The 25,752-nt window shown below is 39.9% G+C and overlaps 1 protein-coding gene across 22 annotated transcripts in view; it reads right to left on the reverse strand.

Moving 5' to 3' along the window:
• The window catches only part of LOC121441888 (dystrobrevin alpha-like), a 349,129-nt gene that overhangs the window by 230,015 nt on the left and 93,362 nt on the right, over positions 1-25,752 (reverse strand). For 19 of the 22 annotated variants that reach the window (XM_041643241.1, XM_041643243.1, XM_041643242.1 and 16 more), the window contains exon 1: positions 24,961-25,163. The exons of 1 other annotated variant lie outside the window; for it this stretch is intronic. The gene's annotated coding sequence lies outside the window, so the exon portion shown is untranslated. Of the gene's footprint in view, positions 1-20,569; positions 20,692-24,960; positions 25,164-25,328; positions 25,423-25,752 lie in introns of those variants that run through there. 2 more of the 22 variants (XM_041643232.1, XM_041643233.1) reach the window with 2 other exon arrangements.

Genomic DNA, 25,752 nt, shown 5'->3' on the forward strand with positions numbered 1-25,752 from the left:
TGGAATAAAGGGCAAGTTAGACGTTGCAGGCCCTCATGGGAAAAGGAAGTAAACCTAGTGCAGGTGAATTTGCAACGACTTCTCAACTGCCAGAGCTCACACCCATATCTTTGGTCTGTCTCAGGGGTAATAAAGGAAGGCAGAAAGTTTAGATTTGTTTTATCATTGCCTTTGATGTGTTTGATGTCTTAGATACATGTATAAATAGTTAGATAAGCTGGTAGGGTTTGTGACTGAAGGTCTCCTCTCTGTCTACGAACTTTGCCTAGGTCAAATTTCTGGGGGTTTTGTTTGTGTTATCCTTCTTTTCTGGTTCCTATAGTAACTACTGCATCCATTTTGAGTCAGCGGAAGTTGTGAGTCTCGCTGACTATATGATTCAGATGAAGTCAACCCACCCTCTGGGCAATTCTGTTACTTTATTAACTTTATTACTTTATTAGCGTGGCCCTAATCACTAAACTCCCAGCCACAGATGAATGTTTCCACACTAATGGTGCTATGCTTTAAATCAACATCTGCCAGTGACTTCTCATCACCTCCTTCTTGCACAACACCTTCCTGCTCAGTAGAGCAGAACTCAAAGTTTTAAAAAATCCAACTTCATTGAAACTTCTTGTTGCCAAGATCTATTACTTTGTCCTGGGAGGAAATCGGCCTGACCTGCCTCTTGCCTCCAGGTTTGGCGACCTTTACCTGTTGTGCCATCTAACTAGTTCTGAGTGCTTTTTCTGACATAAACCTTTCTTTTCATGATTGCATTTACACTTCAGGGTCTCTCATGTTTTAACAATGGCTAGTTTGTTTTTAAAAATATGTACTCCTTCACGGCAGAACAAGCCAACTACATTATTTCTTCTAAGTCTCCCAAGATTTTAGAAAACACATCTACAAGCAGTAGGGTTGAGTAGACACTCACTAGTGGTCAGCACATGGCCGGGGTCATTAGAACACTGAGTCTCTGTCTAATGGTTTCCTTCCTTCCTTCCTCCCTCCCTCCCTCCCTCCCTCCCTCCCTCCCTCCCTCCCTCCCTCTCTCCCTCCCTCTCTTTCTCCTCCTCCTCCTTCTCCTCATCCTCTTCCTCCTCTTCCTTCTCCTCCCCCTCTTCATCTTCCTTCCCTCCCTCCTCTTCTTCTGCAAATAGACCCCATCCTCTCCAGCATATCTCAAGTCTACCTTCTCCAGTCAATACCAGTTTGTTCCTTGAGCAAACTCTCGTGTTCTGATGGCTTTTGTTCTTTGGTATGCAGTTATACACTTTACAGTATTCTGTATGTCTGTAGCTTCCATGTTATGCATGAGCCTGCGTCTCTGAAGATTATAAGTCCTTTAAAGGGTAAGATCATGCCACAGGTTCTCACTGTTGTCCTTTGCACACCCAGTGCCGCACATAGCAATCCATCATGTAACGGACGTCCTTGGTTGGAGTTACACTCCCAGTCCTTGTACACTGTTTATTCAGACATCAAAGCATTTATCACAGGTGTTTTGAAGTGTATTGTGTGAGGCCCCTGTGACTCAAGGTCCTATCCAGTTCATCTTTTTTATCTTGCAAAGTGCCCAAGATAGCACTATTTATATAAAGAACTCAACAACACTGGTTAATTAAGTTTCTATTAAATTTTAACTTCTCCACAGCATTCTGTATACCTTCTTTTTGTGGAAGAGAGATTGCCACAGTTAAAGATGATTATGCCAGAAAATAAACTGTATTGACATTTGGCACATGCAAGAGTGAAAGAATGCTTTAATGCATTTCTAAGCGTTGCATTTTAAATTTAAAATTCAGTTCTCAAACCTTCAGTGAATAAGGAAACCCAATGACAGATGTTAAAATATAGGTACATCTAATATAAATGTCAATTTATCAGTTTGTTTTGCTGTGCTCAGTCTAAGATTTTACTTCATTGTTAATGCCATTACAGATTAGTGTAAGTATAATTATCAAAGAAAAATGAAAATGATTTTCCACTGTTACACTGAAGATAGCCTCAGGATTGAGCCAGCTAATAACTGGTTACCTTTTCCTGTTTTTGTCTTTCTACTTTGATTTACTGTGACAGCATTTAGTTCCGTATAGGACAGATTTTTTTATGGAAAGATTATTCACTAAGCCTTTGAGTAATTTTAATTAAAATTCAGTTCAAATTCACCCTTTATACTTGGAAGACGCATCTGCCATGTTTCCCCCACTTAAGAACTTGAGCTGAAAATATGAGCATTTGTCCCGTTATCCAAATGCTGCGTCTGTGTGAAGCAGAAATAGCTTCAGAGGACAATTCTCAACACATTCTGGAGAATTATGGCTTTAAAAATGTAGCTTTCAGAAAGCAACACTGATGCCTTCTTCTGGGACCTGACGCACTTCTGTCTGTATGACATAACGAATTCTCGCTCAGCATGCAAAGCTAATCCCCTGAGCCTTTCCTGACTCTGGGTTCTTTTGTGTGACCCAGAGGAAGTCCGTAGTGTAATACCTACCATATAACAAGAGTCTAGAAGAATTTCTGAAAGAGTGAATAAACTGATAAATGATTAGATATTATGGAATGAAGACCCTGCCTGTATCCTCTTATTTCTTCTCCTTGTAGTTGTCTGTAGTTAGAGGTCCTAGCCTAGCCTAGAATATTCTCCCAATATAGCAATGCTTTGACCTCCTGACACTAACTGATAGACACTAAAAAGAATATCATGGGATCCAGAAAGATGAAGTGCTTGTGCAAGTAATAAAAGAAGAATTGTATCAATGTATTTTTTATTCTTTGGAAAGTCATTTCCATCTTCCAGGAACTTCTTTAAAAATGTAATTCTATTTTCTATCACAAATAGAGCTCCCTTTGGGTACATTATGATGGCTATTGCAGACACTAATTAGCCTAAATGAAGGTATTCTCCAGGTCCATCAGTCAGTCTGACCTTGCTTGAGGCAATAGTTCTGTTTCCTGAGTCAGATCTTCTGGCGGTCTTAGGGAAGCCTGCACTTTAAGTCCTAACCCTGTGTTGGGATGTGCAGCTATGACACAGCTGATGTGCTCCATGTGACTGGTGGACCAGGAGTTTTGTCTCACAGTGGTCCTGGCATAGGCCCTAACACAGCCATATTTACTATCCTGGGCACTTATTAGAAAAGGATGTGTCATTGTTTTTTGTTTCATAGCATACAATGTTACCAATAATACACATTAAACTAGTGGTTTGTTTTTGATCAAATCAATGTAGGTTACTGAAAACAATTCAAAATATTCTTATTGTGCTATAGGGGACAAAGCTAAAGTCTTGCACATAATTGGCAAGAGTTCTGCTAGCTTACATCTCTCAAGGTGCTCTTCTTATGATAAAACGTGTTAGTTGCAGACATGAGTTAGATAGACATGCATTTCCGATTTCTTCCCCCATCTCACTAAGTATAATGGACCAATAAAAGTGCATGCATTTTGACATTTTGATTTATATACCTTGTGATATTATTAAATGAAAATAATTAGCATAGGTCACCTTACATACTTGAATTTTCATAGGCACATTTAAGATGTCAGAAAATATCAAGTATATATCATTATTAATTGCAGTAACTATCCAGTTTCATTGTGGTTGCTGTGGCAAAATATGCTGATGAAAAGCGTCTTTGGAGAGAAAGGGTTTCTTCTAGCTCACGGTTCCAAGTTCAGTTCAACATTGCTGGGAAATCAAGGCAAGGTATTAAAGAAGCTAGTCATACCACATGCCAGTGAAGAGTAGAGAGATGATATGCACACAAGGCTCGTAGTCAGCTAGCTTTCTCTCTGCTCAGACAGCCAAGAACACAAGCCCCGGGAATTGTGCCTCTCACTTCAGGCTGAGTCTTCCCATATGGACCAACCCAATTAACAAAATCTCTCCCAAGAATGCCTCCAGACTCAGCTGATCTGGAAGATCTTTCATGGAGGTTCTCTTCCTGGGTGGTTCTGCATTGTGTCAAATGGACAATTAGAACTGACCATCACAGTATTTATGCTCTTTAGAAGATCTCCACAACTCACTGGATCTAGCGGAATTTTATATCCTTCACCCAACTCCCTCCCTGCTAACCCATTACACTTCAGCCCAGGGTCATCACCATACTCTCTGAAATTCTACATATAGGAAAGGTTGGGCAGTATTTTGTCTCTCTGTGGTTTATTTCACTTTGCATAATTCTCAAGGTCATCCATGTTGTCTTCAAAAAGTATTCCACTATTGATGGATGTACACACACTACATTTTTATTATTTCTTCATCTATTGATAGACATGTGGGTTGATTCCTTACCTTGGCCCCTGTGGACAGTGCTGTAATGAAGAGGAGACCATACTTATTCTCATTCCCTTCTTTTTCTTTTTAATACTCCTAATCTGCTTATATCTCTTTCTTTTTTGACACTTTGTTATTTGTGCTAATCTCTTACTGTGTCTGATTTAATTTTTTCTTTGTTTTTACTTAGCACACACAGTAACAGAGTTGCTTCTGCTTTTTTGTGCATACTTAGTTTCGGTTGCTCCCTCTCCTACCTCTCCAAAGATACTCCCAATTACTTTGTGATCTCTTAAGAATATAGTAGCAGTTCCCATAAATTTTACCTCTTCTTAAAACCATTTTTGCTGAATCTCTACATTATGTATTATACATAATACAATAGTTTCTCTTTATATATACATATATATATTTGTTTCATACAATGATTTTGAAGTAAACTTGTTCTCAAACTTTGTGATCATTTGTTCAAGTGCGCTAGCAATGCATATGCAGTAGTATTTGGAAATCTGAATAAGTAATCAAAACTTTAAAAGGACATTTTCACAAAATAGCCTCCAGTGTGGCTCAGTCACCTCAAGGCATTTAAACCACAGGCCAGGTGCAACAACAATGTGCTTCTTGGTTTGTACCAAGCTGAATACAGGGTGAATGCATCCTTGTTTCCGTGTGCCCCATCCCCACCCCTGTTATGTTCTGAGACATTATGGATTCCTTTTTTTTTTCTGAATCTTCAAATGACTGATTTCCACAAGCAATTTTGTATATAGGTATCTGAATAACTGTTAGGCTGTTTTATTAACAGTTCTGTTATTACAAAATCATCTTTAGTGTGGGTTCAGCGTGGCCACTTCCCATACCATTAACATGCTGAAGGAGTAGCCTCATGTAGAGATGGTCTCTCATTCACATCGCACCTCCATGCATCCCAGCTCCTTTCCCCATCATAACATAGAACCGACTTCTAATGGGCTCATTGACCTCTAAAAGACAAGTTCACAAAGAGTCAGTAGACACCTTCCTGTGTGCTTCTTGTAATACTACACATCACTACTTCTCCCCTAAATGGACCTTTCTCTGGCTTCTGTAATACAATTCCCCCTTGATTTCTCTTCCTGTCTCTGGGTAATTGTTCCCAGTATCACTTGGTAATGCAATTCTCTTTTCTTAACCAAAATGATTGTTGTTCCCTGGCATTCTTCCTCTGTTGTTTTTCATCTATGAGCACATGTATGTTGAAATAATACATCTCTTATGACATTAACTGCCTATACACAAGCAACTTCTAAATTAATCTCCATACCAGACACTTTCAATAAAAATTATTGTTGTTGCCTTTATTATTGATGTGTGCATGTATATGTTTGTATTGTTTGGGCATATATATATATGTCAGAGGATAACACGGGAAGTTGGTCCTTTTCCTCTATCTGCATTTGGGCTCTAGGGATTGAATTCAGGTTTCCAGGATTGGAGGTAGCAGGTTCTTTTTAACTTTTGAGCCATCTTGCTGGTCTTCAAAATAAGATTCTTCCCTGTGTAATTTCTGTAACTATGAATGTTGCCATCCTGCTGCCAGAGCATGAACCCCAAATCATGCATGTCTTTTCCTCCCGATCCCTCACAAATCTCTACTAATGTTGATTCTACTCATGAAGTGACTTAGGCTTTACTTTAAAATCATTATCACTGCCTTTCCTTTAGACTAAATTATTATTATTTTTCTTGTACTCTATGGTACCTTGCCTCTGCCATTCTTCCTGCCTAGGATTTGCTTCTGGTGCCATTCCCTGTCTGCCAGCCTTACCTTGTACCACTCATTATGAAACACCGGATCCTCTAGCAAATCAAAGCCATTTGCAGTTACCCAAAGTTGTCGCACTCTTTCCTCTTCACCATATCTTAAACTGCTTGTAACCGGATCCAGAACAGTGTTATGTGTTCACACTGTCCATCCTTCTCAGTCTGCAAGTTTGTGGCCTTAAAAAAAACAAAAACTTTCAGCTCATTCGCTTTTTCTCCCTCTATGAATCCTCTGCCTTCCTTTGCGGGGCTCTGTTTTATTTGTTACATGAAGTTATCATCATCTTCCTCTGTGTAGCTCTTGCTCACGCTCTGTGAGTTTCCCAAGGGGCGAGAACGAATATTAAGATAACATACAGCCATTGGTTCATGGCTGCTGGCCAAAGTAATGATGAATGAATAAAAAGGAAACTTAATGCCTTGGCTTTCCTCACTATGAAGAGTAACTCATTTGCCTATTACTTTTATAAAAATTGCAAATGTTGTATCAAGATTGCCCACAAATATTTTCTTTTGCTTCAATATAATACCTTTTTGAAATTTTTCTTCATAAGCGGCATAAAGCCATAGTACACATCTCAAAATCCTGCTTCTTAATAATAGAAGGCATGGCATAAGTCTTCAAAAATTTCATGAATGAAAGCATCAGTAACAAATGGTTCAGACATGAGAGGAGTGTCCTGTTGGTTACAGGATTATGGCTGAACTCCTGCAGCCCTACACACCACTATTCCCTATTCATTGTATAGAGAATCATCAGTCCTGTGTTTGAATAAAATGATTAAAAGTCATTCTTGATTTAAAAATTCTTTCCAGACTCGTAAGGCTTCTCAGAAGCCCCTCAATTTTATTGCATAATGTTCTCATGGCACTGACAGCAGACCTTCTGCAGCAGTGTGAAGTCTGCAAAATAATAGAGCTGAATCTGGCCAGTCATTGCTATTTGGATCAAAGAATGCCTGGTATGAGTTTCCCAAAGATCTCAAGATACAAACAAATAGAACCAGGGTTGACTTCTTTCTCTGTTACTTTTGGAAAACATTGATCTCCCTAGATGGTAATTTTCCTTTCTGAGGAATTAAGAGTTTTGATTATTTCATACATGTTGTCTGCTTTCAGTTTTATTATTTACAGACTTTGGACAAAGATGGAATGGATACAGCATGTTATTAGAAAATTATATTTTAGATGGGGGGAGTACAGAGGAGGGGGTGGGGGATGGGAACCTGAAGGATCATCATGATGGTCAGGATGGGACAGAGAAGGAGAACAATAAAAGAGATAGCTTGATAGAAGGGCCCATTATGTGGTTAGGGAGAAACCCGGTGCCGGGAAACTCCTGGGAATCCACTAGGATGACCCCAGCTAAGACTTCTAGCCATAGTGAAGAGGGTGCCTGAACTGGCCTTCTTCTCCTGTAATTAGATTGGTGACTACTCTAACTGTCATCATAGACCCTTCATCCAGTAGATGCAGTATATAAGTAGATGGAAGTAGATGCAGATATCCATAGTCAAGCACTGGGCCAAGCTCTGGGAGTCCAGCTGAACAGAGAAGAGTGATTATATAAGCAAGAGGAGGTCAAGATCATGTCAGGAAAACAAACAGAGACAGCTGATAGAGCTTGCGGTAGTTCATGGACTCTAGACTGACAGCTAGGGAGCTGGCATGGAACCGACCTAGACCTTCTGCATAGTTTATAGTTTTGTAGCTTGGTCCGTTTTGGGGGCCCTTGTCAGTGGGACCAGGATTGATAGACCCTCACACATGAGCTGGCTTTTTGGAACCTATTCCCTATGGTGGAACGCCTCTCTCAGCGTTGATGCAGTGGGAAGACGCTTGATTCTGCCTCAGCTTGATATGCCATGCTTTGTTGACTCTCATGGAAAGCCTTACCATTTCTGAGGAGTGGATGGGGGAGGACAGACAGAAGGTTGGGGGAAGGAACGAGAGGAGAGAAGGGTGGGGAACTGTGCTTGGTATGTAAGATAAATAAAAAAAATAATAGAAAAAAGAAAATTATATTACAAAAGAGATGAAGGATATATGCAAATGAATTATATGTATATATAGTTTTGACTATATACTATTTGCTATATCGTATACAAAGCTGATATTAAGGCAACGAGTCTAACATAACTTATTATGCATAGAAAACTCTCCCAGGTATGATTGTCATGGGTATTGTTTCTTCAATCAAATATTTGGAAGCTACAAGGCAAGAAGAAGATGAACTGGCAGGGAACCATTTTCAGATAAGCTGAGGAACCGTGAAAGAGTATAACAGCATTTGCTGTTCAATGAAAACACTGCCGAATTATGGCAATAGCTATTCTGATTAAAATATGAGCAGGCAAAGAGTAATCAAGGGCTAGGCACAAAGGGTCTTTCTGGTGCTTTTCATTTCTGTAGACTGAAGAACTGCAGAATGCAGAGTATATACTTCAGGTCTTTGGTGCTACTGTTCTGAAGTTGCACACCCTTGCACCCTTCGAGATTCTGCAATCATTCTGAGAATTTTCTTCCCTGAAATAGTGTTACAGATTATGAAGAAAGAAATGAACTTCTATGGATCAGGATTTGCAAGCCTCAACTCTTAAGCCTAGAGGTTTGAGATTGTGGAGAACAGAATTATATCATTCTACCCACCCGGTTTTCATCACAGGCAAATGAGCTGGTGAATGAAAGGATTGGGAGAAGAATATAAGAAGCTATGCTTTTGAAATGTTCACCTTTTCAAGGTGAAGGTTTGTATGCCAAGTCCAAGAACTATTAAGGCCCAAGAAAAGGAAGTTTAGGTTTATCTCAGAGAATTCATATTTTCTATGTTCTATGTGGAGAATTTGAATATTTCAGGTAGGTAGAGAGAAGAAACTAATTTCAGCACCTCCTGACTCAAGATCACAGCAATGAGTGTTTCCTTCTAGCTTTTTCTAAATCTGTATCAACACAGTGTGATGAACTGAATGATTTCGTGTGTGCTGCTGCTATTGTTGGATGATGACATCAACATTTTCCCAAATCATCAGACTTCTAGGGACATCACTGCATGAAGGGCACTATGCTGAACTCATCAATTGCTTAATAGAGTGCATACCCTCTTACCTTGACACCTGGAGATTTTCATTGTGTTGGTATACCAACACAACAGATGAGGGTACGAAGTTAAGGATTAGGTTATAAAAACATACTTAATCAAAGAAAGAACATGCAACCACTTTAATCACATAAATGACCATCTAGAGTTTTACTGAGTATATTTATTATGTTTTTAATCATTTTATTTCTAAAAATTTGGTGTGTGGTTATATATGCTTATACATTTTTATGTATCCATGTGTAACTCTTCAGGAAGTCCCACCTTTCCCATGCCCATGGTCCTAGTACGCATATCTCAAAACCAACTGCTTATGCCCATGCTTCACCTTGAAAGTGAAGATGTTCCTAGTTACCCCTTCTGTTTTCATATGCTATTTCTGAGCACTAAAATATCAGTGAAACATCTTGGAAAGAGCTCTGGAGTGTCCATCTCAGAAAACCTAATTTTTAGACTTCTATTTAGACAGATTTGTTCTGGAAATTAATTTCTCCATCCTCCTCTTTAGATATCAGAAGTGGTCTTGACAGAAAAGGCAACAGTTTCTAGGTGACAGTGGATCTGATTCATCTCAGTTCTGATGAAGAGAACCTTTCAGCCATACTCTTCCTTGCTTATAGAATTCTCCACACGTACTTGGCTACCAGCCAAGGTTGTAAGGATAGGAAACACTCATGACATAAACACATGGCTATTAGGCATGACCTCCTCCTGGGTTAGCCATACCATGTCTAGTCCTGTGATGCAAATGCCAACAAACTTGGAGCTTCTCAAAATAAATTCAGTAAAATAAAATGTAGCGTGACTGATAATAATGTCTGGTCAAAAGCAGATGGAGGGTAGGGTGAAAGGATTTTTCCAGCTTCTTCAGAAGAAGCTATTTCAAGACGGCCTTGGACAATTGTCTCTGTTCTTGTGTGGTCACTGTTTTTGGCAGATAATTTTTTACTGTTCCTGATTATACAAAATTTCAATTCCAGTTTCAAACTGGAATATTTGTTAAAAGCTTGGGCAATATTTGTATTTATATAAAATGTTTTTGTATATGACAATATCTGTGTACCTTGGAAATATACAATGAAAAATTAAGAAAATTAAAAGCAATAAGATTAACTTTGTGTAAAGTGATGCTAATTAAACAAATAGTTATTATCTTCTTGGTGAGTTGAGCCCTGAGCCATTATCTCTGAGTTAGAAATCACACACAAATAGAGAAGGGAGTGTCATGAAATAGACAATAAAAGTCACTTCACTGGGGTCTTGCTTGAAATAAAATTTGAAGGTAATAATTATAAGAGGCACCAATGTTTTGGTTACTAACAATTTGGCATTGAATTTATCTCCTTGGTTTAGTTCAACTTAGCAACTGCAAATAGAATTGAGGGAGTTAAAACGAGAGCTGAACTTCGTGTATTATATACACAATGGCGAAAGTGTACACACTAATCGTGAGAGATAAGCCTCTTTCAGGTACAAAGCAGACTAGCAGCTCTCTAAGTTTGAGAACTGCCTGAGCTACAGATAGTTTCAGGACAGCAAATAAGGGAACCACTGGAACAGAAAGCTGGTGAAAATGGAATTGAATGAGGAGGCCATGTTCCAGGTTCGTCAAGCAGCTTCAACCACATGGTTCTGACTTTAGTGTCAAGGATAGAAGAAAGGGTTATGGAATCTTCTTCCACAACTAAAGAAATATGCTGAGACCCAGTATGCAATAGTGATGTCCCTGCATGTAGGCCTAGAGGGGCCATTGCATGAAGCTGTGACTATGAAGTCTGAATTGCCTTGGAGACCCCAAAATGTTAGAGATGCCAGAACTGTGGGGATACCTGCCAAGGAAAGCTGCTAACAGGAAGTGGAAACAATCCAGGAGAAAGAAGTATGTTGGCGGGGCAGTGGTGGCACATGCCTTTAATCCCAGCACTCTGGAGGCAGAGGCAGGAGAATCTCTGTGAGTTCAAGGCCAACCTGGTCTACAAGAGGTAGTTCCAGGACAGGCTCCATAGCTACAGAGAAACAAAACTTGTCTCGAAAAACCAAAAAATAAAAAAAAATTATGTTGTAGTCAGCAAAGATGAAAGGGATTGGAGAACTGAAGGGCACTTTGACATCAGACATGGAGTTGCAGCATTTGAAGGTTGCCCTGCTGGTTTTAGGTCTTGCTTTGGCCCAGTGTTTCCTCACAGTGCTCCCTTCCCTCCCATTTGGAGTGGTAATACAATTCTTGTGCCATTATATGTTGGAAGTATGTGATCTACTTTTTTATTTTGACCTTATAAGGGATTACAGTTAAGAGATTGTCATGTGTCTCAGAAGAGACTTTGGATTTTAGACTTTTACAGGGTTGAGACTGTTATAGACTATGGGGACTTCTAAAATTGGACTTAATGCATTTCTTAATTGTGCTATGGCTACAAGCCTTTGGGGGCCAGGGAGTGGAACATGGTGATTTGAAAGAAAATGGCCCCCATAGGCTCATAGGGAGTGGCACCTTTAGGAGGTGTGACCTTGTTGGAGTAGGTGTGGCCTTGATGGAGTAGGTGTAACCTTGTTGGAGTAGGTGTGGCCTTGATGGAGATAGAATGCCATTGGGAGTGGACTTTGAGGTCTCAGATTCTCAAGCCATGTCTAGTGTGGCGATCTCTTCCAGCTGCCTTTGGATCCAGATGTAGAACTCTCAGCTCTTTCTCCAGCACTATGTCTTCCTGTGTGTCACCATGCTTCCTGAAGATAATGGGCTAAACCTCTGAAACTGTAAGGCATCCCCAATTAAATGTTTTCCTTTATAAGAGTTGCATGGTCACGGTGTTTCCTAAGATAGCTGCCTATCTCTCTGTAGGCTTGGCCGCATGCACCCGCCTCCAAATCACCTAAGCCAATAGAGTAGCTTAACTGTGTAAAATATGAATGGCTCAGCACAGTCCTACTTTAAAAAGATTTAAAATTAGTACTAGCTTTATCAGAACAGTGCACTGTTAGGGAAGCTTCCCCAGGGGTTGGGTAGGACTTCTGGGATTTCCTTTATTGATGCTACAGCCACTTAAAATTCAAATCAGCATGATCTGTGGTCACAGCTGCCTCAGCTCTAGCCTGGCTACAATCTTCTCTCTTGGATTCCATCCCTATTAGGGCCGTCTGGAAGAGAACGCTCTCCTTGATTATCTGAATTATGCTCCTTGTTTTGTCTTTGGATTGATCTCTATGTTTTGATGTTCTGAATTACTAATTCTGGATAAGATACAGAGAAAGAAAGGATGAAAACATCAAAGAAAACATGGGACTTTGTGAAATACTGCCACAAAATGCCATGGTCCTGAGAGAAAAGTGTTCCCCTCAGAACAATGCCCCTGTGTTACAGGAGCTGATTATAGTCAGGAACATTTCACCTGTCTCTCTTGGTGAGTGTTCTTAGCCCATGAAAGGCTCAAACTAGGAGAAAACAATTATGGGACCTATTCTTATAGAATATATACTTCTGAAAATGGGCTGGAGAATATTCAGCTATACAAAACAAATTTCTCAGCAATCAAAATTACAAAAACTATGAGAGCTTTCCTTTGCAGCCAACTTCATATTTTATCCACCTAGACTTTATACATTAACATAAATTTTAATACTTATGAGAAATGCATTGCAGTATATTCTTTTATCACCCTGTCCCATTCTTGATTTCTTTAAAGCTCTTGTTCAGAACAATCAAATCACGCAATTTTGTTTTGTGCAATATTTGTTTCAAATTACATCTGCTACATACCCCATATGATTTTTCAGTCCAAGGGGATTTGTAATCAATGTTAATTATAAGAGCACCAACAATGGACTGGGAATGAGGAGCTTCTGGAGAAGATGTGTGCCATCTTTGAAATTTGGAGAAAATGCTTTTATAAGCAGATGAGACAGGATGTCACATGAAGTGAAGGGAAGGCGCACGGGTAGCCAGAGGACTTCTATATACAGTTCGGACTCCAGCCTCCGCCCAGGAGCAGAAAAATTGATTGTGGATGTTTTTCTCTTGCATTGCTTTTTAGGGAAGTATCTGGGTTTCAGAGGTACTCTGAGAACAAACCCTTTGGGATAGGGTAAAAGGCTGCCCGTGGTAACTACATATTCAGCTCTTCAAATTCATTGCCCTTCCCTCTAGCCTCACATGTCACCCTATAGGAACACCACCATGAAGTTCCTTAACTTTGCACACATGAGAACCTCTACCATGAACGTTCTTGCCATCTTCCCTTACGTAGGGAACACTCATTCATGTATTGGTATCCAACACCAGCACTACCTTCTTCAGGGCATCTTCTCTGGGAACTATATCCCTCTTGCCCTCATGTCCTCTAACCCTCAGCTCCACGTGTCGGGGTCACTTTGCTAGACAGTGCCTTCCTCCAGAGCAATCCATGAATTATGATTGAAACACAAGTAACTCAGAGTTTTAGTAAAGCCATACTCCAGCACTCGGATGATCAATCATGTGATCGTGGCATGCTGCCAATTGTTCTTCTGTTGCTGGGAGATAACAAAAGAACACCGAGAACTACACGTGATTGTATTTTGAAAATGTGTGCTTTCTTATGAGCTGGGAGATACGGTCAGAGTTATAACAACAACGTGAAGATGTTATCTCAATGTACATCAATCCCTAATAGATTTCCAAAGAACTGGTTTTTTAAAAAAAAAGACAGTTCCACAGTGTCCCAAACTTATGATTGAAAATGTTTACAATCTTGCAATAGAACTTCAGAATTTCAAAAGTGATCCTTTTATAAAAATGCATGCTTTCTTTACTTTCTTATGTCACTACATTACATAGAGAAACAGGTTTTTGTTTAAATAAACCACACACAATAGTGGGACAACTCACTCATTTATTAATGAATGATTTTGAACCATCACCAGAATTTACCCACACATTAATCTTGTTCATCTATGAATAATTTAATTCTTCTCCACTGAAGCCTTGGGAAGAAATGCTGCTATATACTGAACCCACTCAAAGTATAGAAATGGTCCAGTCAAGGCCAATTCTGTCTGTTGCTGCTGCTGTTTGCTTTGAGCAGAGTTTATTTAATGTGTATATTCTTGGACTTGCAAAAGCATTTGTGTGTGTGTGTGTGTGTGTGTGTGCGTGTGTGTGTGTGTGGTGTGCATGCATGAGCAGCTTTGATCACCTATGTAGGAAATGCGTTGGCTTCTCTTTTAGCAAACGCATATCTAGCTAAGGCAGGCAGCAGCATCTGGATTTTCTTCATCCCTTGTCCGATTACCAGTAATGGTTTGGCAGAAAGCCTGAGGCAGTTGTCCCCAAATGCTGCACCACTGACCGGTGAGGGCATTTGAAGAAAAGTTTTATTTTAATTTATTCTTATATCATCGCATTAGAAAATACAACTTATATATAAAAATTCGTATGCTGTACCATTAAGGTCTGCATATTTAGTGTTTAAAACAGGATGAAAAATGTAACTACATGCACACAAGTGTGTTTGATTATTATTACTAAGTCTCCCAGGACCACTCCCAAAGACCCATGCTTAATTCAAAATATTTTATTACATTAGTTAATTAGTTAATTTGTGCATATGTGTGTGTGTGTGTGTGTGTGTGTGTGCATACCTCAGTACACATGTGATAGTGTAAGAGCATCCTTTATGGGACATGCTTTCCTTCTATTATATGGTTCCTAGGAATTGAACTGAAGTCAACTGCAGGTGCCTTTACTCACTGAGCCATGTCAGATGCTCAGCTTACATATTTTTAAAAATTTGCAAAAGCAAAGGAATACCAACAAAATCTACATTCTATGATTTAATTTCTTCTTGTTTCCTGAGTGCTATAGATATAAAATTTCTTTAGTTTTTCTTGTTGCCACAGTATATCAATCTTCAGTTAACCTCCCGACATTTTTTTTTGTACTTAAGTTCAGTAACTATATGTGAATGACCTTCACGAAATTCTGCCTACAGTGAGTAATGCTAGTGGTAATTCTCAGAAAACACACTGTGAGAGAATGAGTTATTGCCTAAGACCAAAACAAGCTTTTCTGCAAGGTGTATTGTGTCTTCAAGGCCACTAGGGTATCATTTAGAAATTGAAGTGGTAATTTACCCCTATGCAATGAAAAATATAGTATAACTTGCACACCAGGACTCTCTGCCTCATTATGTTAAATGCTTACTCCATGTCATTTTTGAGGAGAGACTGTAAATCTAAGCAACTGAGATTGATTTATGTTCCAGTGATTGGCAAATGGTGATACAGGATATTTTACAACCTTCTAAGTGTTTTAGCTGCTAGGAAGTCTCAAACTGTAGATTACAACCGGCTTCCTAACTTTGTAAATAGGAGGAAATGCAACTGTGTGGTTCCTTTAAGAAGCTCTTAAAACTGATTGAGAGGAACTCACAGCACTCAAAAGAAACATGCAGATTCTCCTGCAATGAATGTTTAGAAGTGTTGATGACTTCATTATGCTTTATGAATTTTACTATAACCCCAAGGTAAAATATAAACAAAACTTAGTCACAAGAAAATATGTGTGATAAGAATTTATTCCACCAGACTGAGGAGATAGTTCAGTAGAAAATATGCTATTGTAGGAGCATGAGGACTTGAGTTGAAATCCCTGTAACCTCACATAAATGCCTATCACAGCACTGGGGAGACAGAATTTGGGTGGCCCTTGGGCACTCACCCACAAGCTAGTGTAGCCTACCAGTGGAGTTCCCATCAGTGAGAGAATTGTCCTAAAATAAATGAGTAAATAAATGAATAACGTGGGGGTGGTAACTGAGAAAGGATGCTTGGCCTATGTCCACTACATGAATATGTACACATATGCACCCCCATGCATGTGCACTTGTACACAATCATTTATCTGCACATACAAGAACACAGATATACATAAACTTATGCTTCCCATAATTATGACCAAATGATTCCTCTTTCTACGATGTAAAATGACAATATATCTCCAAAATGATTTAAAACTATTTATTTCTCTCCTAGTTAGAGTGGGGTGAGGGTCGAAAGTCACTGATGGATGAAAAGCAGAATAATCTTATCAGGATGGACATGTGACAAAGAACATCCATGCCCTGTAGCACCCGCCTGCCTAGATGCCTACACAAGATCCATGTATCTAGGATGCTCTTTGGATAGAGCTACTTTCTGGAAGCATTCACCTCACAGAGTAAATGATTGCTTTACACCGTCGGTGCACTTCACCACAATACACGTTGTGTTAAGGAAAGTGAGTGTTTTTCGCTTTGTTTATTTATTGCCCTTCTCCAGTCACAGGAAAATTCCCTCAGCTGCTTACTTTAGTAAAGAATTTTATTAAACTCAACAATTTATTTTTAAACCTTTAATATTTCTGATTTTGAAGAAGTGAGGGGTAAAAATCAATAAACAGATGTTGAAGTTGAAGAAGGCTATTCTCTTCATAAGGTCTTAATTTAGAAACAAAAACTAAGTTAATGGATTAATAATGTATAGCCATATTGTAAAATGTGTAACAATTTTAGAATTTTGAACAAGATAGGTCAAAAAAGCAAATCATGTTTGATATCTGAGTGATTTTCTTATTTGTAGTATATCACAAGTAATATATCCAAATAACATTAAATATTAATGGATGGTGTGTCAACTTAAAAACAATGTCTTTTATCATGAGAATGAAAATGAATTAGCAAATAGTGAAGATATTTACAAAAGTCCTTTAAAAATCCTTAGCTTTATGTTCTAAAAGTATTATATGACATATAATACTAAATTATAAATTATTTATAAAGGATATTTATTTTATTTCTAATTTGTGTATATATGTGAGCGTGTGTGTGTGTGTGTGTGTGTGTGTGTATTGTGTGTATATATAGTTTGTATGAGTTCACAGAGTCATCGACCTGGAGTTATAAGAAGTTATGAACTCCTGAATGTGATTTCTGGGGATGGAGCCTGTGTCTTATGCTCTTGCCAACTAAGCCATCTTTCTCTCTCCACTAAAAATTCTTAATACAATGAAACAGGTGTCCTTGAAGTAGAATTTACCAAATTATATTTGATGGTGTGAGACATTCTTTCTGTGTGTCTCTTTCTCTATTCTCTTAAACTCCATGTTAGAAAATACTGCACATAAGTGGGTTGAATCTGTGCAAATAGAACATTCATGAAGCTTTATTGTTAGTGTTGGCCAGAATCTCTAAGAAAGACATAAAATCTATAGCAATTTGCTTGATGGGGAATCCTCAAATACCCCATGAAGCATTTCCTAGAATTACTGCCACTAAAGACATAAACTCAGTTTTCTGACTTATATTGCAATTCCAAGGACCTCAACAAACTGTCTCAAAATGTAAAAGCCTTTAAATGCGCCATTGCTCTTAGAGTTCCTGGATTTTATGAGTGGTCACAGGTGAATGCTAAGCACATGCAGAGCTTGAGTAATGCAAGCGCTACTCAAGACCATGCATTTTTAAAGTACAGCGTGTTACTCTCCTCTGCCTCTACGCCTAGTCCTTCTACCATGCTTACAAAGTAGAGGTGGGGATTAAACACGCATTCAGTTATGTTCTATCAATGTCTTTATATGAATTTGTAGAGAGGGGAAGGTAGACATGTCATAATCGTTCTCATATTCTGTAAGATTTCCTTAATAGAAGTTTTTTTTTGAATTCCCCCAAATTATTTATGGCCTAATGATTGGTAGGAGGATGCCTAAAATCCTAGCTTTGCAAGAGCATTGCAAAAGTGGCAAGTATTCCGAGAGCTAAAATACGTGAGTGGAGATGAGTCAGAAGATGTCAACAGGACAAAAGACGCCAGCATCACATCACAGGTGGCACGCTTGCACATTCCCCTGGGTAGACCTACTCGCATATGTAAAACTTTGTCTAGTCTCTGGAGAATTAGGGATGCCTAATCACCTTTGAGTTTGGAAATTTGCTGGAAGTTCCATAGATATTTCGGACATGTTGGTAGAGTTCTGTTTCTTCTCCTGCAGAAGATAGATGGGGCTATATGATATACCTTGACCAAGGAAGTGTGAGCATAGGAAGAATTGAAGGCTGTCTTCAGCCAACATATGACTCACATGAGAGAAATCCTAGCTTTCTAGATCACAGTGAGATTGGAACTTATTTTCTCAGGAAACCCACGCTTCATAATCTGTGTACACCTTATTAAACATATATAATATAAAAACCAGGAAACAACCTTCCTCAAAACACAGTAATACCACTTTTGGGTATATATCCAAAGGATGCTCACTCATGTCACAAGGACATGTGCTTGACTATGTTCACAGCAGCATTGTTTCTTATAGCCAGAACCTGGAAACAACCTAAATGCCCCTCGACCAAAGATTGGATAAGGAAAATGTGGTACATTTACACAATGGAATACTACACAGCAGAAAAAATAATGACATCTTGAATTTTGCAGGAAAATCGATGGAGCTAGATAACATCATTTTGAGTGAGGTAACCCAGACACAGAAAGACAATTATCACATGTACTCACTCATAGGTGGTTTTTAAACATAAAGCAAAATCTTAAAAGATAATCATTATATTTACTTGAGGTTTTAACAGACAACAGTTCTGTGTACTAGCATGTTTTCATAAAGGTGTAGTAAGGAACAATCTGAGATTCAGAAGTTCATTTATATTAGAAGATCAGCTTCATTCAAAAAATTATTCTATACCTTTCCCCAAATCAGTGAGGTATCTGTATTCCTGAATTGTGATCATTTTGGTGAATTTGTTTTTTCAGGGTCCACAAATTTGTGAACTGCAAATTCATTTAGGAATGAGCAGAAAAAAAAGTTAATAGGATTTAAAAGGGGACTAATAAAAATAAATCTATTGTTCTTTGAAAAAACATGTACATATTCACAAATCTTTCATAATCTGGGTGAGTGAGTCATTTTTACATTGTATTTATTTTGCAAAACGGCAAAGTTCAGCTTTATTTATGCAAACAAATTTCTGTTTGATATTAATAGTATGCGAGAAAATTGAGCATTTTCAGGCTCTTGATGCTAATATCTAATAAAAATATCTGCCAGACATGGTATTCCTTAACTTGTCTTTTGTTTTATTTTGAGACATGGTCTCATTATGTAGCTCAGGCTATCTTGGGGCCCACTCTATGGGTCAAATTGATCTTGAACTCATTATGATCCTGCTGCAGTCTCCTGGATGCTGGGATTGCAAGTGTGACCATCATGTCCAGAAGTGGTCATTTTTACAAGTCAAAATAAGACCAAGTATCCTAAGACTTGACTTGTTGTGAGAGAAATACTTATTTCTGAGAATAGAAAAATGAGTTTTATTAAACAGTGTGAGGTCAACTCAAGTGAAGAATATAAATGACAGCACATTTAAAGAGATACGATGTCTTCCAGGGGAAGACAGCAACTAAACCCCATTGCCTAGAACAGGTAAAGGAAGGGCGGGAGCTTGACCTTGTTCCCATCCCTTAGAAGCTGACATCTGATTCCTGCTGGATAGGAGTCATCATTTCTTCTGTAGATGAAATATGAAGGACACCATGGGAGATTCATATTTTCTTATGGAAATTCTAGAACTCACATTGGAAATGCTGGATTTAAAGATTTAACTAGAGTCAGATGTTTGTTTAAAGATAAGCTTGGTCCTACCTATATTGAGACTCTTCTCTTCATGGGAGAAGGAGAGCACTATGTGAAAATAATATGAGGCAGACTTTTTCATTTCCTCATTTCAAGATAGGGCATAACAAGGGCGTACAATAAGAGTATGAGAAACTTTCAAACAGTCTCAAGAGTCAAAATTGATTAAACAGCTTTACCAAAACTCAACTTCCTTTGGTCCCCACTATTAATACTCAATTCTTTTTTAGTTGAAGAGACTTCCTCTACTTAGCATTTGCTGATAATAACGTGACATCAACGCTGCGCTCTAAGGCCTTCAATTTTAAGGCAAAAAATTCAACCAGTTTTACAATTTAAGGTGATGAACCCACAGCAATAAGCTATCAAGTACTTTCCTTCTCATGCTACACTGGTCTGGAAAGGCCGTTTTCTTACAGTTGACATTCACACAGTGTGCAAGGGGATTTATTTTAATTTAGTTTCTTACTGATATTTTTCATGGTGTGCTATTGAGTGTTCCTGATGAGGTGTGTGTGTGTACATGTGTCTGTGTGTGCATGTGTGTGTTCATGTGTGTGCATGTGTGTTCATGTATGTGTGCATGTGTGTTCATGTGTGTTCATGTGTGTTCATGTGTATATAGAGGACAGAAGCCAATCTACGATGTCATTTCACAGGCATCATATGCCCTCCCTCCCTCCCTCCCTCCCTCCCTCCCTCCCTCCTCCCTCCCTCCCTTTTTCTTGTTTGTTTTGACAAGGACACTCACTGGCCTGAAACTCTCCACATAGGTCAGGTTGACTTGCCATCAAGCCCCAAGGCTTTGCTTGTCTCTCTGGCTTTCCAGAACTGGAGCTCCACATACATGCCTCTCCACTGGACTTTCTATCCCTGGGTTGTGGGAATAAGATAATGTAAGCCAACTGAGCCACCTCCAGAGCTGAACACAAGCGGTTGGACCTGCTACTTCAGCGCACTGTGCCCGGCCTTTGCCCACCTCTCCACGTGCAGCTGGCGGCAGCCGACTCACTCCGCTTTGCTGCTAACACGACTTCTTATCAGTCGACCTCATTTGACAGCAACATGAACATCAGTCCCATTTCTCCAGAAGAACAGCGCCCACCAGATAAGCAAACCTTTCCTGATTCTACTTGGCATTTAGTATCATTAGTGATCACTATGTTGAGATCAAAATATATACAATGGGTAAGAGTAAGCTAAATAAAGAAAGAAGATGATGCCCAGGAATAGCAGCCCTGGAAAGAGACTATTATTCTTTTCTTAAACCTGGAGGGAGTGGGTTTTCCTTTTTATTCCTTTTCTTTCTTTTCTTTTTCTTTCTTTCTTTTGGTGTGTGTGTGTGTGTGTGTGTGTGTGTGTGTGTGTGTGTGTTGGTTATTCGTAGTACAGAAATCAGTAAGGCACAGTCCATACTATTAGGGTCTTGGGAGCTGCTGGTACACTCTGAAGAAAAGGAAAACACATCGAGAGTGAGATCTTAGGTGAAAGTTGAAGGTACCAAGCATTCTGGGAAAAGAGAAATGTCTCTATGGACTCTCACAGATGATCTCAGTGTGTGGCAGATCCCGGAGATGGCAGTTACATTTGAGTAGCGTTGGTGGTGACCACAAAAGGAGTGGAGAGACAGTAAAGGAGTGGTTGACACTTTGTGACAGGCCTTTCAGGACGTGCTGGAAATGGAGCACTCTTGCTCTGAAGGCTACTGGAGTTCTCCAATCACTAGCAGCTGTAGTTCTTAGGTAAAAGATGGATTTGTCCACTATGAGAGCTATACAGTGGGTGGTGGTGATGTGTCTTAGAGGCAGAGGATTAACTAAGAATAAACAGCAACTGAGTAAGAATATGAAGATCCACAGCAGAGTCGCTGCGGAGGAATGCAGGGGGCAGAAAGGGTTAACTTACAATAATCTACAAAGATATGCTGGCACTGAATCCAGGCAGAGAGAAAGCCGGAAGAGCCAAAGTTTGTGAACAGCTGAAGTGACTGGAGTGGGTGGATTAGAGATTAAGAGATTATCTAGGAAAGTGACTAGGGATGAGTAAAAGGATTGCTGAGTATTCTAGACAATGCCTATGGAGCTGAAGAACATGAGCCCTGCAGTCAGTAAGCATATGTAATTAAGAAGTCTTAAACGAATCAGAAGACAACTAAAAAGTAAAAGACAAATGAATTGCACAAACATCCTGACATTATCAATGGCAGCAGCAGACTGTGCAACGCATTGTCTAGGATTAAGATGTGTTTTAAGGAACGATGGCTATTCGCACAGCAGGGTGAACGGGCACCTCTTGTAATGATTCCAACATAGATAACTTGGACTCAGAGTTCAAGTCAAATAAGTAAAAATACCAAAAATACAAAACCAGGGTAGAGTCAATCACAAGGTGAGAATTTAGCAGACGAAAATTTAGAAAGCAGTGGGTCGGTGAGATGGCTCAGAGGATGAACTCCCTTGCCAAGCCTGGCAACCTGTGTTGGATTCCTGGAACCCACATAAAGATGGAAGGAGAAAGCAGACTCCACAAAAGTGCCATCTGACCTCCACACAGTGCCATGGGACCACCCCATCACACACATGCACACATAATAAAAATAATAGAAGTTTTTAAAGAATTAGAAACTGGAGAGGTAAATTAAACTTTACAGCATGAAGTTCTGCCCTTTGGCATATGACTGCACCAACAAACAAGACTGCAGAATGCAGTTCCTTCTGTGGCCTGATAGACTTCATCAAAACGTCAAAGTCTTTGGCCGAGTGTCCGCTGACATCTGGAATGCCTATATCTTCTACTGGGACAGAAGGAACCGAGAATGAACCTCTGCTCACACTGCCTGCAAGTGGGCTTCTGTCACAGAGGGAACTCAAGGCGCCAGGGGTACTTTGTCTAAGCATTTCCAGTCTGCCACCTGCTTCCCTCTCTGCAGGAAACCACCATCCTAATTAGGCCTTGGAAAACCCTTACAAGAGACCCCTCCCTTTTTTTAATCATCCATTCGTTTATTCTTTTCAAAATAGAAGTATCTCCAGCAACTTGAACTTTCAGGGAGCCTCCTGGCTTTGACTGCCAAATGCTGGGATTGTAAGTTGGTGCCACCACGCCAGGTTCAATGAGTAATTTTCAAAATACACTTTCAACTTACAGCAAAATCATGTGAGGTATTTAGAAAACAAGACATCATGAGCAAAGACGGGATGGGCAGCAGTAACAGAAACATAGCCAGTAACGTGCCAGCTATGACTAGCAGACACACATCAAAGGACAGCAACCTTCACTGTGCTCAAAGCAAGAAGTCCAAGCTTTCAACTCCGTCATGGAACTAGAAACTTTAGCAGTGGTTCAACAGTGAGAGCCACGAATTTGCATTTGTCAGTGTTTGTCAACACCGTCACTATTAGCCGCATTGCTAAAAATTCTGCCATGTGAGAATTTTGAGCTATAATTTTTTTCACTTTTTATACATTGAAAACTAAAAGCCAAAACTCAATATAGCAAACATTAAATGGTATAACTGAACAAGATGTATAAATGACAGGTTTGACTGCATGTGTCTGTGTGTGTCCTGAGTTCTTCTTCACGTCGTCCCAAATTACTGCCAGCTTCATTCTTAATGTCAGCAACTCAGGACACAGCCACCCACACAATGGTGTCCCTCGCCTGATCTGACTAGGAAGAATTTGCCTAGGTACTGTCTGCTCATCGGGAATGGAGAAATACTTGCCATTTGTGTAATCTAATGGGTTCTTTCTAAGTATCACTAAACCTTAGGTACAATTTAACAAACTGCCTGAACTCTTAGAAGGGTGGGTATTTCTGACAAAATGCACACATTGCCAGTCCACAGAGGAGGACTTTAAAATGCATGGGTCAGTCCCTCCTTGCAGCTAGGTCTTGGGCCCTTAGCCTCACTATTCTCCTTTACGGAGTGGGAAGATAGGAGGTGAAACTGGACACAAGGGGCTGGACAGGCCAGTCCTGGGCTCTGCTAACTTCATTTTGTTTGTCCTTGCCTCTCTGCTCAGCAGTCATAAGTTCAACTCTGTCAACACAATGCCTACCTTTTGGTTCAGAAGAGCGACATACTGCATTACTTCTTATTATCAAAGTTGTGTGAAGGAGCCACATTAATCCACTCAGTGTTTGCATCTACTTTAGCCAACTTCATTCAGTCTGGTCTATCTGGCCGAGCAAAACGAGGCCAGTTCCACTGTTCAACCCCTCATTCTGTCAGGAGAGCATCAGCACACTCATTTTCCCCATATAAAGGAGAGTATCCAATTCACACCATGCACGCTGGGACTATTATGGACAATATTTATTCAGAAGGAATGCTGTGTGAGTCTGGAAAAGCTGTCGCTAAGAAGAGAGGGAGAGGTCACTTTGACCAAACAAGAAACAAAACCTATACATGGGCAAAGAGCAAGGAACTGAAGTTTTCCCTTCTCCTTGCGTCGAAACACTCGAGCAGCTAAAACACAACACGACAATGACAGATTTAACCACCTTTTCCCTCCCTCCTTCCCTCCCCTCTGGAGTTCTTCATAATCTGAACATCTCCATTCACTTAGCAGATACCAGCTTGTTTGGAGGAGAGGAGTTGCTTAGAATTAATGAGGTAATGCCCCAAACAACTGCTATTAATACACTGTTTTCTTTGATAGAGGCTGTCTGCTTTTTCTCTGCCACTCCTTTAAAGATGAGGTATTTTCTGATGGTCTTAGAGCACCATGAAAAGAATCACTAGTTAGAACACCCCCTCCCCTTTATTTGTCTTTGAAATATTTTGTGTTCACTGTCTGCATTTGAAAAGAGAGCCATGCCAGGGAAGCTGCGTTCCATCTCACCTAACTCGGAACTCCATGAGCCACGGGTACTTAAGGGTTAACGGGAAAGAGCAAGGCTACAGGCTTCACTGAAGTTACAACTCTGAAATGCAAACTTGAAAGCACCAGTGCACAAATACTGGGTTTGCTTCGCCCACTTGCAACACTCAAGGCCACCTGCTTCCAGAAAGGAGAGCAGTTTCATCAAGACACAACGAAATCTCCGCGATCTTTCATTCATACCAAGCACAGAGCAAAAGTCAATATTCACCTTCCCAGAGATGCACCTCCAAGTCCCGGGGGTGTTCTCACTTACCCTGGTCAGCCACAGCATCTGCTCTTCAACCCTTTTAGAGCCAGTTCACCTAGAGAACACCGTGATTGCTAGCACGCTCATGGGAAGAACAGATTTTTAGCCAAATTGCAATTATCCCTGAGACCATAACCAACTCTGAAACCCTAGGGAGAGACAGAAGTTTAAAAACCCGGCTTCCAGATTCTGGCATCCAGTGTGTCTATCTTTAACTTGCAAACGATTTGGTTTCACATTCCACTGAAGTCCCACTGGCAGATGCCTTTGGTAAACTCACCAATGGCAGGCTTTCAAAGGTCTCCCTCAGCCCCTCCCTCCCACGAAGCTTCCGCCCATTTCTTCTAAAGCTGATTTACTCAGCTGTCCTTTACCTGTGTCCTCGTGGGGAAAAGGAACTGCTTTCATTGAAGGCGATTCCACAAGCCTTTGCAAGCTGAAGATCAGCTGAGGACTCGCTGGCTTCCCTTGCCATCACCCCCGCCCTCCTCACGGACAGAAACAAACTGACTTCCAAACTTGGCTGCCTGAAAAAGAATGTCCTCTGATTGGCATTCCTGGAGGCAGAGAGCCAGGCAGCCAGAGCTTGGCAAATGGCTTCCTAGGGATACAGAAGACAAACAAGGAACTTGCCTGGATTCTTATTTCAGTGTGAGGAAAATCCAACCACTATGTTGAGACATTAAAAATATTTCTGGTTGAGGCGCAACGTTTATGGTTCTTTTCTATCTGTTTATCATTTTACCCAGAATGACTAGGGCTACAGTAAAACAGGAAGATAGCAGAACTATGATCAAA

The sequence above is a fragment of the Microtus oregoni genome, unplaced genomic scaffold, assembly GCF_018167655.1.
Source record: "Microtus oregoni isolate MIOR12 unplaced genomic scaffold, Mior012 000082F_ref0000272, whole genome shotgun sequence".
Lineage (NCBI taxonomy): Eukaryota > Metazoa > Chordata > Mammalia > Rodentia > Cricetidae > Microtus > Microtus oregoni.